Source organism: Stenella coeruleoalba (genome assembly GCF_951394435.1).
Source record: "Stenella coeruleoalba genome assembly, chromosome: 5".
Lineage (NCBI taxonomy): Eukaryota > Metazoa > Chordata > Mammalia > Artiodactyla > Delphinidae > Stenella > Stenella coeruleoalba.
The window spans coordinates 135,330,968-135,346,579 of NC_137150.1; the positions used below are offsets into that span (position 1 = coordinate 135,330,968).

At 43.9% G+C, this 15,612-nt stretch overlaps 1 protein-coding gene across 13 annotated transcripts in view; it reads right to left on the minus strand.

The window, feature by feature from the left end:
- The window catches only part of SETD4 (SET domain containing 4), a gene marked incomplete at its 3' end in the record, with an annotated part of 281,370 nt that overhangs the window by 147,759 nt on the left and 117,999 nt on the right, over positions 1 to 15,612 (minus strand). The window lies entirely within an intron of this gene.

Below are 15,612 nucleotides of genomic sequence, written 5' to 3' on the forward strand. Positions count from 1 at the left end.
GATTCACGATGCAAGAAATGGCAAAGGGATTTTCTTTAGATGAGGAGGCACTGTTGGGACTTCCCTCGTGGGGCAGTGGTTAAGAATCCACCTGCCAGTGCAGGAGACATGGGTTTGATCCTTGGTCTGGGAAGATCCCACATGCTGTGGAGCAACTAAGCCCATGCGCCACAACTACTGAGTCTGAGCTCTAGAGCCTGTGAGCCACAAATACTGAGCCTTTGTGCCACAACTACTGAAGCCTGTGCACCCAGAGCCCGTGCTCCGCAACAAGAGAAGCCACCGCAATGAGAAACCCACTCGCCACAAAATCCGCGCACAGCAACAAAGACCCAACGTAGCCAAAAATTAATTAACTAATTAATTAATTTTTAAAAAAGGAGGCACTGTTAGTTTTTGAGGCACAGGACCCAAACGTAGAATGGTACACGAAGGTTGCAGCAGCCATTCAGAACGCAACCCAGTGCTACCATGTCATCTTTGATGAGAAAAAAAGAGCTACTACCCAGACATCACTGGATTTTTTTCTCAAGAGGGTAGATAGAATTGAATCCAGCAAGGAACCAGAACCTGTGCCACCAGCGTCAGGCGAGAGTGAAATTGCAGCCCTCCGTCTCCTATTGCTGACAACCCTTCCGCTCTCCCGTCTCCCACCTCCTCTCCCTCCTCCAGGCAGTAACGCTTCTTGCCTGTTCTCTCGATGCCAGCCCCAGTATGCCAGCTGTTGCACTGTACCACTGTACTTTTCAAGGTACTGTACTGTAAGATTAAAAATGTTTTATTTTTTTCTGTTTGTTTTTTATGTATTATTTGTGTGAAAAGTATTATAAATCTATTACAGCGCAGTACTACACAGCCAATTGTGTTAGTTGGGTACCTAGGCTAACTTTGTTGGACTTACAAACAAATTGGACTTAACGAACATGCTCTCAGAATGCAACTTGTTCGTATGTAGGGGACTTACTGTATTCTCCTATTTATCTAACTTCCCTGTAAGAGAAGCCACGGGCTCCACATTACAGAAGGGTAAACGGGTGCCGTGTTTTAATTTTTTCAAGATTTTGATTTAATCTAATCAAGATATTGGGGTTTAGGGGGTGGAGTCAACTACCCTAGGGAGGCGGGTCCAGTTACAGCCTTGAGGTGCACTCATATCTAGACCCTTCCTCCTGACTTGACAGCTCAGCATCACCATCCGGCCGCACTGGGCACTCCACCAGGAGACCCTGCAGACCCTCAAGGAACTCAGTACCTTCCCTTCTCTCACCCTCTTTCCTCTTTCACTTTCATCTCCCTTCTCCTCTCAGCCTTCTCTGACACTGTCTTCTGCATCTCAATTAATGAGGTCACTACCCATCTGATTTCCAATGCCAGGAATACTCAGGCACATCCCTGACTAAATAACTCTGCAACCTCCCTCACCTATAGGATAAAATCCAAACTTTTCCATCTCCATTGAGAAGAGCCTTTCACGTTCAGGTCCCCATCTACCTTTCAAACCCTCCCTACCCCATGCTCCCAATTCACCCAAGTGTCCTGCAAGACTCCACACCCGATCACGTTCCAGTGCCCTTGGACATACTCTCTTCATTGGGGGCACCCTCCTATTCTCCTTTGCCTCGGGAACTGCTGCCTCACTTCAAGGTTCTGCTGAAGCATCACCTCTTCTGTGAAGACCTCCCTAAGTCCCCAGGCAAAGTCTGTCTGTCTGTCTTTCATCCTCTTGGGTTTATGGAATAGCACTTGCCCTGCTGACTGCTAACCATTGTGTTTTTGAGACTCTCTTCCCCAGTGAGCTGTTAGAAGGCATGGAGATCTCTTATTCATCTTTGTGTGTGAGCAGTAAGCACCTTAGTCACCTTACTTAACATTGCAACGTACACATACACACATGCTGCTGTGTTTTCACCACAGCACGAATGTATACACACTTTGCCTGTTTATTATCTGGCTCCCTCCACTAGAATACGAGCTCCATGAAAGCAGGTATTTTGGTCTATTCTGTTCTCCCCTCTACCACCGATTCCCAGAATAATACCTGGCATGTGGTGGACGCTGAATAAATATCTTGATGAATGTGCATCCAAAATGACTACAGTGGTGTCTACACATCCAATGTATTCATTGTTGAATGAATGCAAAAGTCCCACCTGCCTCTTAGAGCTTTCCTCGGCTTTCTCCCACCTTTATTCACCTGCTCTGAACTCCTACAATAGCTACAGTGAGGTCCCACTACTCTCAGTACTTTGTTCCATTAATGTATTTTAATCTTGTCTCTCTAAGGAGATTATAAAAATTCCAAGGGCAGGCGCCACATCTTCTAAGAAAGATAATGTTAAATATAACTGGTGCCAGGTGCTTCCAAAGTGATTTATTGTATCACTTAATTATCTCCCAAACATCTACAAAATTAGTTCACTATTCTGATTTGGCATATGAGGTAACTGAGGTGCCGACGTACCCACGTTCTCAAGGCCTTTAAGTAGCAAAATCAGGATTCAAACCAGGTTTGACCCTAACTTCTGTGTTCCTTCCACTAACCCACATTGCTTCTGGGTCAATGTAGCTCACTGTTCATTTTTCCAAAAATACAGAAAAGCCAAAAACAGAAAAACAATCACCCACGAACTCTTCATCCAAAGACGATCACTATTAACATTTATTCTATGACGTGGTCTTTTTTATTCTACACATTTTTCAATAGCTGTGGTCACACTATATCTAGAAAATGGTTACACCAACTTTCTAATTAAGATTTTAAGTTTGTGTCCCATATGTATAATAAATGTTAGGATATGATCATTATTGTCTGTTTATCCATGAAGCTAAACGTTTTTTCAAGTGTTTCTTAATGTGTACTTTTTCCCTTTGTGAATTATTTATCCTTTCCCTACTTATCTAGTCGAGGTCTTAATAATTTTCTTGTACATTTTATAAAGGATACTTTCTGAAAATTGTTGAGACATCAGATTTTTAAAATTTTAACCAAAAAGAATTGTAACTATGTGAGATGATGGATGTGATGGATATATGAACAAGCTTATTGTGGATTTTTTCACCACATATACATACATCCAATCATTACGCTGTACACCTTAAACTTACACAGCTTATGTAATTCATCTCTCAATGAAGCTGGAAAAAAAGAATACTTTCTTACCCATTTTTTCTGAGTTATTTTCTATGCTATTTCTCAATTGTCTTACCCAATAAGTGCCTAGCACTGTGCTGAGTGCAAAATGAACGTGACATAATAGTGCTGATTAATCATTTAAAATTATTCACCCAACCAAGTGATTGTGGTTCACATCATCAGTAATGTCATATTGATATCATGCCTTCCTGATATGAAACAATAAGAAAAGCACTTCGGGTTTCCCTGGTGGCGCAGTGGTTGAGAGTCCGCCTGCCGATGCAGGCGACGCGGGTTCGTGCCCTGGTCCGGGAGGATCCCACATGCCGCGGAGCGGCTGGGCCCGTGAGCCATGGCCGCTGAGCCTGCACGTCCAGAGCCTGTGCTCCGCAACGGGAGAGGCCACAACAGTGAGAGGTCCACGTACCGCAAAAAAAAAAAAAAAAGAAAAAGAAAAGCACTTCCTCTCCATGGTGTTCTTCCCCAAAATCCATAACCCCGGTCTCACCATGAGAAAACGTCCGACAAACTCAAGTTGAGGGACATTCTAAGAAATACTTGACCAGTTCCTTCAGAAATGTCAAGGTCTTGACAGATGAGGAAAGACTGAGAAATTGCCAGAGATTGGAGAAGATTAGGGAGACACAATGACAAATGTAACGTGGTATCCTGGATTAGATTCTTTATAGAGGGAGGGCATTAGTGGAAAAGCGAGTGAGATCAGAATAAAGCCTGTAGTCTGAGTAACAGTACTGTACCAATGTGAATGTCTTAGTTTGGATAAGATACCTTGTTAGATGAGATGCTGACATTAAGGGAAATGGGGTGGAGAGCATACAGGAAATCTCTGTACTATCTTTCCAACTCTTCTATAAATCTGGTTATTTCAACATAAAAATTTTTTTCTTTAAATGATTCACTCTGGATACATAACTAGTATCATTTCACAGAAGAGCATAACTTTACCTGACACAACCTTAGTTCTTTCAACAACCTTAAATGCCAGAATAAAGAACTATTTATTGGCTTCATAATAAATTAGAGGATAGCTGAAACCCAGAAATATAATGTACTGGATGTGAGTTTGCCAAGTTGGAAAAGAGATCAGAAACAAGACTAGCTCAGTTAGACAGGTCAAAAATCACCTTTCTAAGGCAGAAAAAGTGGACCAGACAAACTAAATACAAGGTCCCCTAAAAGCAGAATGGTATGTTGGAAACAGCCTGAGTTCTGAAGTTGAATCCTGGCACTGCCCATCTCCAGTTGGTTGGGGACCTTAGGAAAGTAAACAACCTTCCAGAGTCTTGGTTTCTTCAAGTTTGAACTTGAAATAGTTATATTTCTTTCATGGGCCTCTAGAGGAGGGATCATCAAACTTTCTTCCTAAGATAAGAAATATGTTGGGTTTTGTGGGTCAGATGGTGTGAGTCACAGCTGTTCAACTCTGCCAATGTAGTTTGAAAGTAGCCACAGACAACACTTAAAAGTGTGGCCAGAGGCTCAAAGAAGAGATTAGCTGGGGAAGAAGAAGAAGACAGAGTAGAAGAGACTGATAACTTCCATGTGCCACAGAATTCCCCCATTTCATTGCCAGGATGATGGTGAGGGTAGCACTGTCTACAGAGACCTTCATTTCCAAATGTAATTATTGTTCATGTATTAGCACCCTGGGAATACAGCAGCTATAACGTGTTTGCTGTATTTTTAAATATTCAGTACAATTAGAGAAGACAAGAAAAATAAACGGGGTGGCTGAAACCCAAAGGGTACATTACTTAGATGGTAAGTAAGCTAGTGGCTCGTGCAAGGCAGGTGAAATTCATTGATGTGTTCGCCGTAGGTAGTGAGTAAGCATATAGCATAATGCAGAAGATATGTATTTCTTGAAATAGCACAGTCATATAGGATGCATCCAAATATTCCTCTTCTTATAGGCATATCAATCATTTTAGATTAGGGCCCACCCTAGTGACCTCATTTTTTTTTTTTTTTGGCCGTGCCTTGAGGCACGGGATCTTAGCTCCCCGACGAGGGATCGAACCCACACCCCCTGCAGTGGAAGCATGGAGTCGTAACCACTGAACCACCAGGGAAGTCCCGACCTCACTTTAATTTAATTACCTCTGCAAAGACCCTATCTCCAAACATGGTCACACCATGAGGCACTGATGGTTAGGATTTCAATCTATGAATTTAACTGGGATGGGGGACACGATTCAGTCCATAACACTTGACTTTTCCAACGTCTAGATGCCACCTGCATTCCTTGGCTCACGGTCGCCTCCTTCGTCTTCAAAGCCAGCAGTATAGCATCTTCAAATAGACATCTAGGGCTTCCCTGGTGGCGCAGTGGTTGAGAGTCCGCCTGCCAATGCAGGGGACACGGGTTCGTGTCCCGGTCCGGGAAGATCCCAGATGCCGCGGAGCAACTGGACCCGTGAGTCACAACTACTGAGCCTGCGCGTCTGGAGCCTGTGCTCCACAACAAGAGAGGCCGCGACAGTGAGAGGCCCGCGCACCGCGATGCAGAGTGACCCCCGCTCGCCGCAACTAGAGAAAGCCCTCGCACAGAAACGAAGACCCAACACAGCCCAAAATAAATTAATTAATTTTAAAAAAATAGACATCTATCTCTCTGACCTCTGCTTCTATCATCACATCTTCTTCTCTAACTCTGATTCCCCAGCCTCCCACTTCCCTAAAAGGAATCTTGTGATTACATTGGACCCACCAGATAATCCAGGATAACCTCCCCATCGCAAGCCCCTGTATCACATCTACAAAGTCCCTTTGCCATGTAAAGTTACATATTCACAGTTCTAGGGACTAAGACATGGGCATCCTTGGGTGCCATTATTCTGCCTAACACAACCAGTCAGCAGGTTGATTGGGGACCTATAGCTACTGGCTGGACATCTTTCCAATAGAGCAAGGATGTGCTGGTTACAGGCACCTTTCATCTACTGAACATCTTGTTTAACCTCAGCTCGAGTCCTTGTAAGCACACCATGGACAGACAAGGCTGATGCAGCGGACAGGCAGTCAGAACGTAGCCCAGGGTTCCAGAATCCTGGAATGATGGTCTTTCCACCCTGCAGGCACTGGATCCTAAGTGCGTTCATCACCCCATCAATTTCTCCTTGCTTTTCACTGCATGTCTTGAATTGGTTGAATACACCATGTGATCTGAGCATCTTATGTGGTCTGTGAGCCTTTCTGTTCCGTGATAGCCTGCCCGGTAGGGCCTTAGAGGCTGCCACAGCATCAAGGTCATTTTCGATACATCATCAGCTTTCACACAGGAGCAGATTGTTGAGTCAACAGAACACGGTGAAATTTGATGGAGAAGGGTATGTAAGCCTTGGGCTCAGAGAGGGTGGAGTTGGGAGGAATCCAGCAACGAGCATCCCAGGATCCCACGAAGGCCTCTGCATCAGAGGACTGGGGGTGACGAAGAATCCACCATGGAGGAGGAAGACCCTGCCGGCCAACTTCCCCGGGCACGCTGCCCAGACCAGCCCTGTCCAACAGTGCCCGAGGCTCATGCCAGGCCAGATTCCAGGGCATTGTGTCATCTGAGGCAGTTAGACGCACCAATGAACACTGAATAGTGTGGGAAATCTGACAGTCAGGATACCAACAGGACGGCCAGGAAAGGAACAGCGAACAGAACTCCTGTTTCCTCTTTGTGCTGTTTCTGAGCCATAACGTCCATAATTTGTGAAATCCAAAGCAGAAAAAGAATGTTAAAAGACTTGTGCATACATAGGTTTAAAACACTTTCTGCCCTTTTCCCAAAATACCAAAATCAGAAGCATTCCAGATTTCAGGAAGGAAATACATATTTAATTTATGTTTTTTAAAGGAATGCCATTTGAAAAACATTAAGAGATGCTCTTGTATACCAAAAGCTGACTTTTAGAAATGAATTTATCTTCACTTTAAAAAGGCTTTAGGGCTTCCCTGGTGGCACAGTGGTTGAGAGTCCGCCTGCTGATGCAGGGGACACAGGTTCGTGCCCCGGTCAGGGAAGATCCCACATGCCGTGGAGCCGCTGAGCCTGCGCGTCCAGAGCCTATGCTCCGCAACGGGAGAGGCCACAACAGTGAGAGGCCCGCGTACCACAAAAAAAAAAAAAAAAAAAAAAAAGGCTTTAAAGAGTAAATATCCTTTTAATTCAATGTCAATCTTTTAAAAATTAAAAAAAGAGCTTTTCTCAATAGTAATTGTCACATTTCAAACCCCTACATTTTGGATTTTTTTGGAAAATGAAAATAAAATGTGTCCTATCTGGTGAAGACACATGGAGTGTTACTAGGACCACCCCCAAAACTCTGCCCTTTAGACTCCAAATTCTAGATCAGGACGAGCCCTGCGTCTGTCATCTACGTTAAGCCGCCGCCACCACAGTGATTGGAATAAAGTGTTTCCTTGAGTGATGGGCATCCTTAATAATTCACAGGTGACCACTCACAGGTCCCTCCAAGAGACAGAAGATCCTCTCAACCCTAGAAAGCTGGGTAACTGAGCCCATATCATAGGGTTATGAACAGCAACCTTTTCTGACAGAAACCTTCAGAGTTAAGTTTGCAGCAAAAACACGCTACCGGTGTAAGACCAGGAGAAAAATAGTTTATTTGCAAAGCACAACAATCCAGGTTTCCTAGCCCTAATGTTTGTCTTATGTGAAGAGACGCTACATGAGAAACACTTTCCAGACTTCAGGTACAATCCTAGTGTCAGAATCCCCTGATCCAGCCCCGAGTTTATAACAAGAAAGAATACCAGCATATAACAAATAAAACATAATGAAAAGGATGGAGAATTCTTCCTGAGAAAGTTTGCATTCTGCTTTCATATCAAGAATACATGTGTCCTCCCTTTAATTCCAGTTACAGATATTTACTCTAAGGAATTAATCAGAGATGTGAAAAACGTACATATAACAATATTTATTTCAGCATCATTTCTGAAGTAAATTTGGAGCAACCTAAGTGTCCACCAATAGGAAAATCATTAAACAAAGTGGAGCATGGGCAAAAGATGGAATAATACGTGACCGTTAAAAGTTGGGTTTTGAAGAGTAATAATACAGGGGTATGTTCTTGATATAATGTAATATGAAAAGGAGGATATAAAATTATAAACACCATCTGATTTCAATTTTGTTTCTAAAACGGTAAGGATTGTTATTTTCATGATACCTTCCTGTTTCTTCCAAGTTTTCTACAGTGGAAATGTATCACTTCCATAATCGGGGGGTGGGGAGTATATATTATTCAAAGAAATGGATTTATCCCAGAAGACTCCCCCTTTTTAATTCTACTGTTTTTTTTTTTAACTCTACTGTTTAATTCTACTGTTTTTACAATAGCCCAGCACATGGATGTGAAAAGTGGCTACAATGAAGGCTGCAGTGACCACAACCCTGTGGGCTGTTTCTCCCCAGGCCTCAGCATCCCCCAGCTAAGACTGCGTCTGCACCCCCAGGGGAAACACTACAGACAGTCCGGGGAACCTGCCCAACGATGTCAGTTACTTTGATAATTCAAAGTTTGACCACAAGGCAGCATTAGTAGAGCGGGTCCTGTCTGTTCAACAGTAGACCATCCTGCCCCCCAATAATCACAGATAAGCAGTTCAACAAATGTACTCTCCTCCTAAACACTTACAAGGCTCTAGCACACGTGTGTTGACACAGAAAGTGCCATCAAAGTGTGTGTGCGCGTGCAGGAGCCTGTGGGCAAGAGAGAAGGCGTGCGCGTGCAGGAGCCTGTGGGCAAGAGAGAAGGCGAGGGAGAGGAGAAGCGGGAGGGAGAAAGAGAAGGGAGGGAGAAGGGGAGGGGAGGGAGAAGGGGAGGGGAGGGAGAAGGGGAGGGGAGGGAGAAGGGGGAGAGGAGGGAACAAAGGGAGGGAGTGTTCACACCAATGACTCAAGTCTGTGCCTGGCTAATTTAAAAATTCGCTGACTCTAAAATTTTCCTAACATTTCCAGGATAGGGAAGAACTAAGAACTCCAATCCCGACTAAAGGAGAATAGCCCCTTCTGTTCCTTCTTCCAGCAACTTAACACGAACATCACCAGCTTTGTCTGTGTACACAAGTCGTCTAGAGCACTTGAAACTGGTGCCCAGCGAAAAAGGAGAATTGAGCCCTTCTTTCAACAGGATTCCCTAGCCCGGACTGCAGGCGTTATCTACACGCATTAATGCGTATGCAAATTACCGCCGATCTAGCATGGACACCGAGAGACATCTAGTGACAAGTCGGGTGAAAAACACAACATACAGACCACAGAGAGGAAGCAATGTGCCATCCACCTGCAATTGTACTTTATTCAATAAACTGTTATTAAACATCTAACGTGCTAGGCACCGAGCTAAGTTTGTGGGAATACGAAGAACAAGACAAACAAAAGAAGAATTTTCCATCATTTGTATCACATTTGTATCAGAATTTTCCATCATTTGTAAATATCTCTCATTAGAAAATGTCTTTCTTCTGCTGTCTCTATTTATGAGACACAAAACAAAGTCCCACATTCAAAACAGAGCATCTCTCAAAGGAAAGCCAAATTATTTGCTTTCCCATGGTAAGAAAATGATTTTCCAAAAGCTCTAGGATTAAAAGAATATTCTGTCAGTAATTCCAAATTTGCAATCCTTGCAAAAGGCTGGGTTTTTTCTTTGATTTTTATAACACTTTCCCCATATTCCCTCTCCCAACCCAGAGGGCTGAGCAGAACAGAAATAGTGCTTTTAAAGTGAGTTTATATAAATTTTGTTCTGGTAAGTTTAGAAGTTAATTTCATAACATTCTTTAATCAGTTCAAGCATCAGGCTCATAAACTAACCAAAAGAAAATATAAAACTAACATTCAGGGCTTCCCTGGTGGCACAGTGGTTGGGAGTCCGCCTGCCGATGCAGAGGACACGGGTTCGTGTCCCGGTCTGGGAGGGTCCCACATGCCGCGGAGTGGCTGGGCCCGTGAGCCATGGCCGCTGAGCCTGCACGTCCGGAGCCTGTGCTCCGCAACAGGAGAGGCCACAGTGGTGAGAGGCCCGCGTACCGCAAAAAAAAAAAAAAAAACTAACTTTCTGAATTCAGGTCTCCTTGATACTATCGATAGTTTGTACACGGAAACTTTTCTATACTAAGAGTGGAAAGGTATCTCTGTGTGCGTGTGTGTGTATGTGTGTGTGTGTGTGTTTACTCTCTGAATACCTCCCATCACTAAGAAATATCAACATGTGGAAATTCTAAGCTGTATTTTATCTTCAATTATATCATAATGTATTGCATATATAAAATGGTACATTGCAAATCACTCCATCATACATTTCTTTTCCTTGTAAGAGAAGGAAAACAGTTCAGTACTCTGAACCTCGAGCGCTAGAGAGGTTTGTGAGCAATCATAAGAAATGTTGGTACCTTTCTTCCAGGGAGGGCCGAAGGCAGTCCAAATCACCAGATCTCGTAAGACCATATAAGTAAAAGCAACTCAACTTAGAGCTTATCCTACTTAGCGGTTTTGGTGAATAAGAAATACAGGATATGCCATTCATTTTAAAAGCAAAGACCAAGAAACATAAAATTATTCTGTAAATGCAGTAAGTGAAAATAAACTTCCCCTCTACGTTATGCACATTTCAGGAAAAGACATAATGATGGGGAGGGGGGAGTCTGGAAAAAAGACAGATTATGAGACCAACCTGGGTCTTACCATTTGCCATGTGCCCTGAAGGCAGGATGGCTTTCTTTGGGAAAAATCTCAACCCTTTAGATTAAAAGGATGAATAAATCTGGCCAAAAATTTTTAATTAAAAAATATGTTTAACTGTTGCCATTTGATATATTTTTGTCCCTCTTCATTTCCTTCCCAAATCACCAGAGTCCCATTGCATGCAGCCCTCCCAAATGCCTGCAGCCTACAACAAGGCATCCTGGATGTGCCTCTGTGATCTGTTTTACAGCCCTGCTTCTCTATCCCAGCAGCCTGTGACATTTCTTTCCAGACCTGCATTGCAGTAAGTGCAGACCCCTTGCACGGTACCTGCCTGCAGAAAAGCCAGGGTGGAGAGCACACTACATTTCCTACCTGTCACAGCTGAACCCCTGCCACCATCTCCTTCTCAACAGGTATCTTCCACCTGGCTTTGAAATCCAGCACCGCACCAGGCTGAGCCCGGCCGGGGAGGAACTGAGATAGGGCTTGAGTCACACCTGTTTGACCCCACGAGTGCTGCATATACACAGTGCGCACACGCGCACACACACACACACACACACACACACACACAATCTTTGATAATGATAATTTTCTGAGATAACTGGTCAACACCGCTAGGTCAGAAGAAAGGACCATGTGCTTCCAAATGAAAAATACCCAGAGAAATTACTGAGAGAGGTATAGTAATTAATCACGTTGGCAGATACTTTCAAACAGGCTTTCTCTCGTGCCTCCGTTCACGACAGCACTTGCAGGTCCGTATCGGGACAGTCCAGCAGCCCAGCGACACCTGCATTCAGGCAGCCCTGGCTTGTGCTCTTGTTGCAGCCCCTAGTAGGGACCGTCACGCTGCCCCTCCCCCCAGGGCTGCACCCAGGTCTCTCTCAGCCCCGCAGCCTGCTGCAGGGTGGCCATCACCCCGTTAGCCCAGGACAGTCCCAGTTTACACTGGTTAACCTGTCATAATGATTATTAGCACCTTCTTTTATTCTGAAAAGAGCCCTGGTTTGGATAATAAATTTCATGGTACCTCACCTTTTGGGAACATTCTTCCCACCAACACACCTTTCCTATCTGTGCAACTGTACAGTCGGCTGAAAAACGGGACTTTTGCACTTGTGTATTCCCATGATTATATGCCCTGGGCCCATCCATGGTTCCCCGAGGCTGACGTGGGCCGCTTCTAGACCATCTACTGGTCCAAGATAGACAGATCACACGTGTTCTCTACCTTCCCCTTTCCAACAGGTTGAACTCTAATCACATCAGATACACGTGTGCATGGATACTCATCAGGGACAAACTCTAACATATGGGGTCCTGTGGATTGATCTGTATTAGAAAAGAAGATAATGTAAGATAATGTAAAAATAAGATAAGATAATGTAAGTTAGGGAGGATACTCAGTTGTAAGTCCTCATCTGTGAAACCTTTTACAGAGGCTTCATTCAAAATTTAAACAGGATAAAATTCACAAACATCATGATTTGCTCCTAATCGTTGGTGACTCCAAAGAATGTCACAGACCTTCTTCAAGTTACTAATGAGAACTGAATTCAAGTGTCTTTAATTTATAAATGTCATCATTATTCTGTCCAGCTGTGGACATGTACCTACCACCACTTGGTAGACACCCAAGGAGTACTTGTTGATTCACTTGTTAACAGAAGGGGAACCACTTCTCAGGCCACATTTGCAGGCAGCATTGCAGGGGTGAAGAGCTGGGGCATATGGTCAGACATACCTGTCTCTGCAGCCTGGCTCTACCCTCTTAATTCTCTTCTACTTTGAATAGTCTCTGAACCTCTCTGAGGCTGTTTCCTACTCTGTGAAGTAGGGATAAGAGCCACCAAGCCCCTAGCATTGTTATACTACCGCACCTAACGAATGAATGGATAAAGAGGGTTGTGGTATACAATGGAACACCACTCAGCCATAAAAAAGAACGAAATTTTGCCATTTGCAGCAACATGGATGGACTTGGAGGGCATGATGCGAAGTGAGACAAGTCAGAGAAAGGCAAATACTGTATGACATCGCTTATGTGTGTAATCTAAAAAGTACAACAAATGAGTGCATGTAGCAAAACGCAGCAGACTCACAGAGAACAAACTAGTGGTTTCCAGTGGGGAGGGTGGTGGGCAGGGGCGATTTAGGGGTGAGAGAGAACACAGCCAGTGTTTTGTATTACGTAACCGTAAACAGAAAGTAATGTTTAAAATGTATAAACATGTTTTTAATTTTAAAAAAAAATACCGCACTTAAAGTGTCCGATACGGTGCCTGGCATCTAATAAGCTTTCAATCATTATTTTTATCTAACAAATGCACATTGTGCTTATTAAGTGTCACACCCAGTTCTGAGCACTCTGCAAATAGGAATTCATTTAATCCTCCTAACAACCCCATGATATAGATAGTAAACATTAGTACTATCCCCATTTTACAGATAAGAACTGAGACAGAGAAAGTTTAGGTCCCCTGCCTGGGGTCCCACAGTTGGTTACCACCCAGTCAGACTGGCTTCAGACACTAATCTCTTCCCCGGTATGCCAGGCAGCTCTGCTAGTTTTCCACACTGGTTGAGCGCACAGATGGTATCATTAGGACCCACTGAGGCCAGCTCATCAATGGAGCTGAGGTAGGAGCTCCACAGTAGCGTCTGGTACACAGACTTGGACACAAGGACACTTCCTGTCACCATGACACACCAGGATGGTGACCCACTGAGATAATCAGTGGCCAGATAACTCTAGCTTAAACCCAGATGCGTCCTGCATCAACTTCTATTACATTTTTTTAAAAGACTTCTGTTTTCTCCTTGCATTGATCTGAATCCACACGGAATGCACACCCAACAGCACAGGTTCTCCAGGTAAAGAACCAATGTCAAATTAATCCTTCAAAATGGACGTGTTTTGAAGGGCTCTGCTGCTTTCATTTTAGAAAAGACACATAACTCAAACTTCACATCAGAGATACATTCAGTCAAAAAACAGGATTTACTGAGGGCTAGCAGGACCTCCTGAGCTCACCAGTAGGTGAGGGGCAGGACCTGTGATGTTGAATTGTGTCCCCCCAAAAAGATACGGTGGAGTCCTAACCCTTAGTGCCTCAGAGTGTGACTTTATTTGGAAACAAGGCCTTTACAGAGGTCATCAAGTTAAAATGAGGTCATTAGGGTGGGCCCCAATGCAGTATGACCGTGTCCTTATAAAAGAAGAGGAAATGTGGACACAGAAACAGGCAAACTCCGAGGGAAGATGATGTCAAGAGAGACAAGGAGAAGACAGCCAGCTACAAGCCAAGGAGAGAGATCTGGTACGGAAGATTTCCTCACAGCACTCAGAAGTAACCAACCCTGCTGATACCTTGATCTTGGACTTCCAGCCTCCAAAAGTGGGAGAGAATAAATTTCTATTGTTTAAGCCTCCCAGCTTGCGGCACTTTGTTACAGCAGCCATAGGAAATTAATACAGACAATGGTATCAGGAGTGGAGTGGCTTAAACTCAGAAACCTAACTGGCCAAGAACTGAGAGGCACCCCTGAGACACACAGTGAGCTGATGTGAGTTAGACAGTGGGCAGACGGGGCACCTGTGCCCCCAGGTGAGGCCAGAAGACTCTCTTCCTTGGCCTCGATTGGAGGGGGTAGGGGGTGGTCCACATGCTCTGAGCACTGAGGGTCACCTGTCCAGTGGAGCCAGGAGCAGGCTTTACTGTCCCCATCCAGCTCAGTGCCCCTGGCCATTCCAGCCAAGAGCACACGTGTCTAATCTCTCCATGTCTAAACTCTCCAGGTCAGACCTCTGTCTCCTTCATGTTGAGAGTCCTCTCGACTGGCCTGTGGGTCTCTTGATGCCTCCTTGACTATGAAGAGGGACAGCCTCAGCTCCTAGAAGATGGGGCAGGCATATGTCAATGTGGGTTCCTCTCTACTTAAATTAACCCTTCACCTAGTTGGTACAGAGGTGTAGCCAATGAAGCCAGTTGAAACTGGGGCTGTTACCCCGTAAAAGCAGAAGTCCTTCCCCATATACTCTCACCTCTGTCCTTGACATCAAGCCTTCCCTAACAAGTAATCTACTGGCCTGTGTACTCCAACGCCTCTGTGCTGCCTCTGATCACTTGTCTGATGAACACGTCACTCTACCCTTTAAAATCCTAACCCCTCCGCACCCTCAGTGATTACAGTTCCGGGGCCAGTGCCATGGAACAGAGGCACAAGTGTAACAGGGATGGTTTGATCTCTGTAAAATATTGCATTTACATTCAACATCATCTTGAGATGAACCCTCCAGATTTGGAGAAATCACTTCTCTTATTGAAATTTAATTACTCCTGTGATTTTGGTCTACCAGAAAAAAATACAATGTACAGAATATAAATAAGAAACAGAACAGGCAGTGCCAGATATCTGACTGCATTTTTCCTAATATAAAACATATAGGTCCTAATTCCCTTCAAACATCTCTTGCCCTGTAGATGAAATATAGATGCCTTTATTTTTAATAAACAAAGGGGAAAAGGATCCTTTATGCAATATTTTCTTGAAAATACCAAATATCTAGCCATGTCAAGGATCAAATAACCTAAAATTAACCAAATAAAGCCTTAACCATTCCTACTGTAGTCAAAGAATATTCAATAACATGGAGGAATTATTTGTACATCAATGTTAAAGGGAAAAAAGCAAAATTCAGAATTATATATTTGTAACATATATATATATATATATATATAATCACACA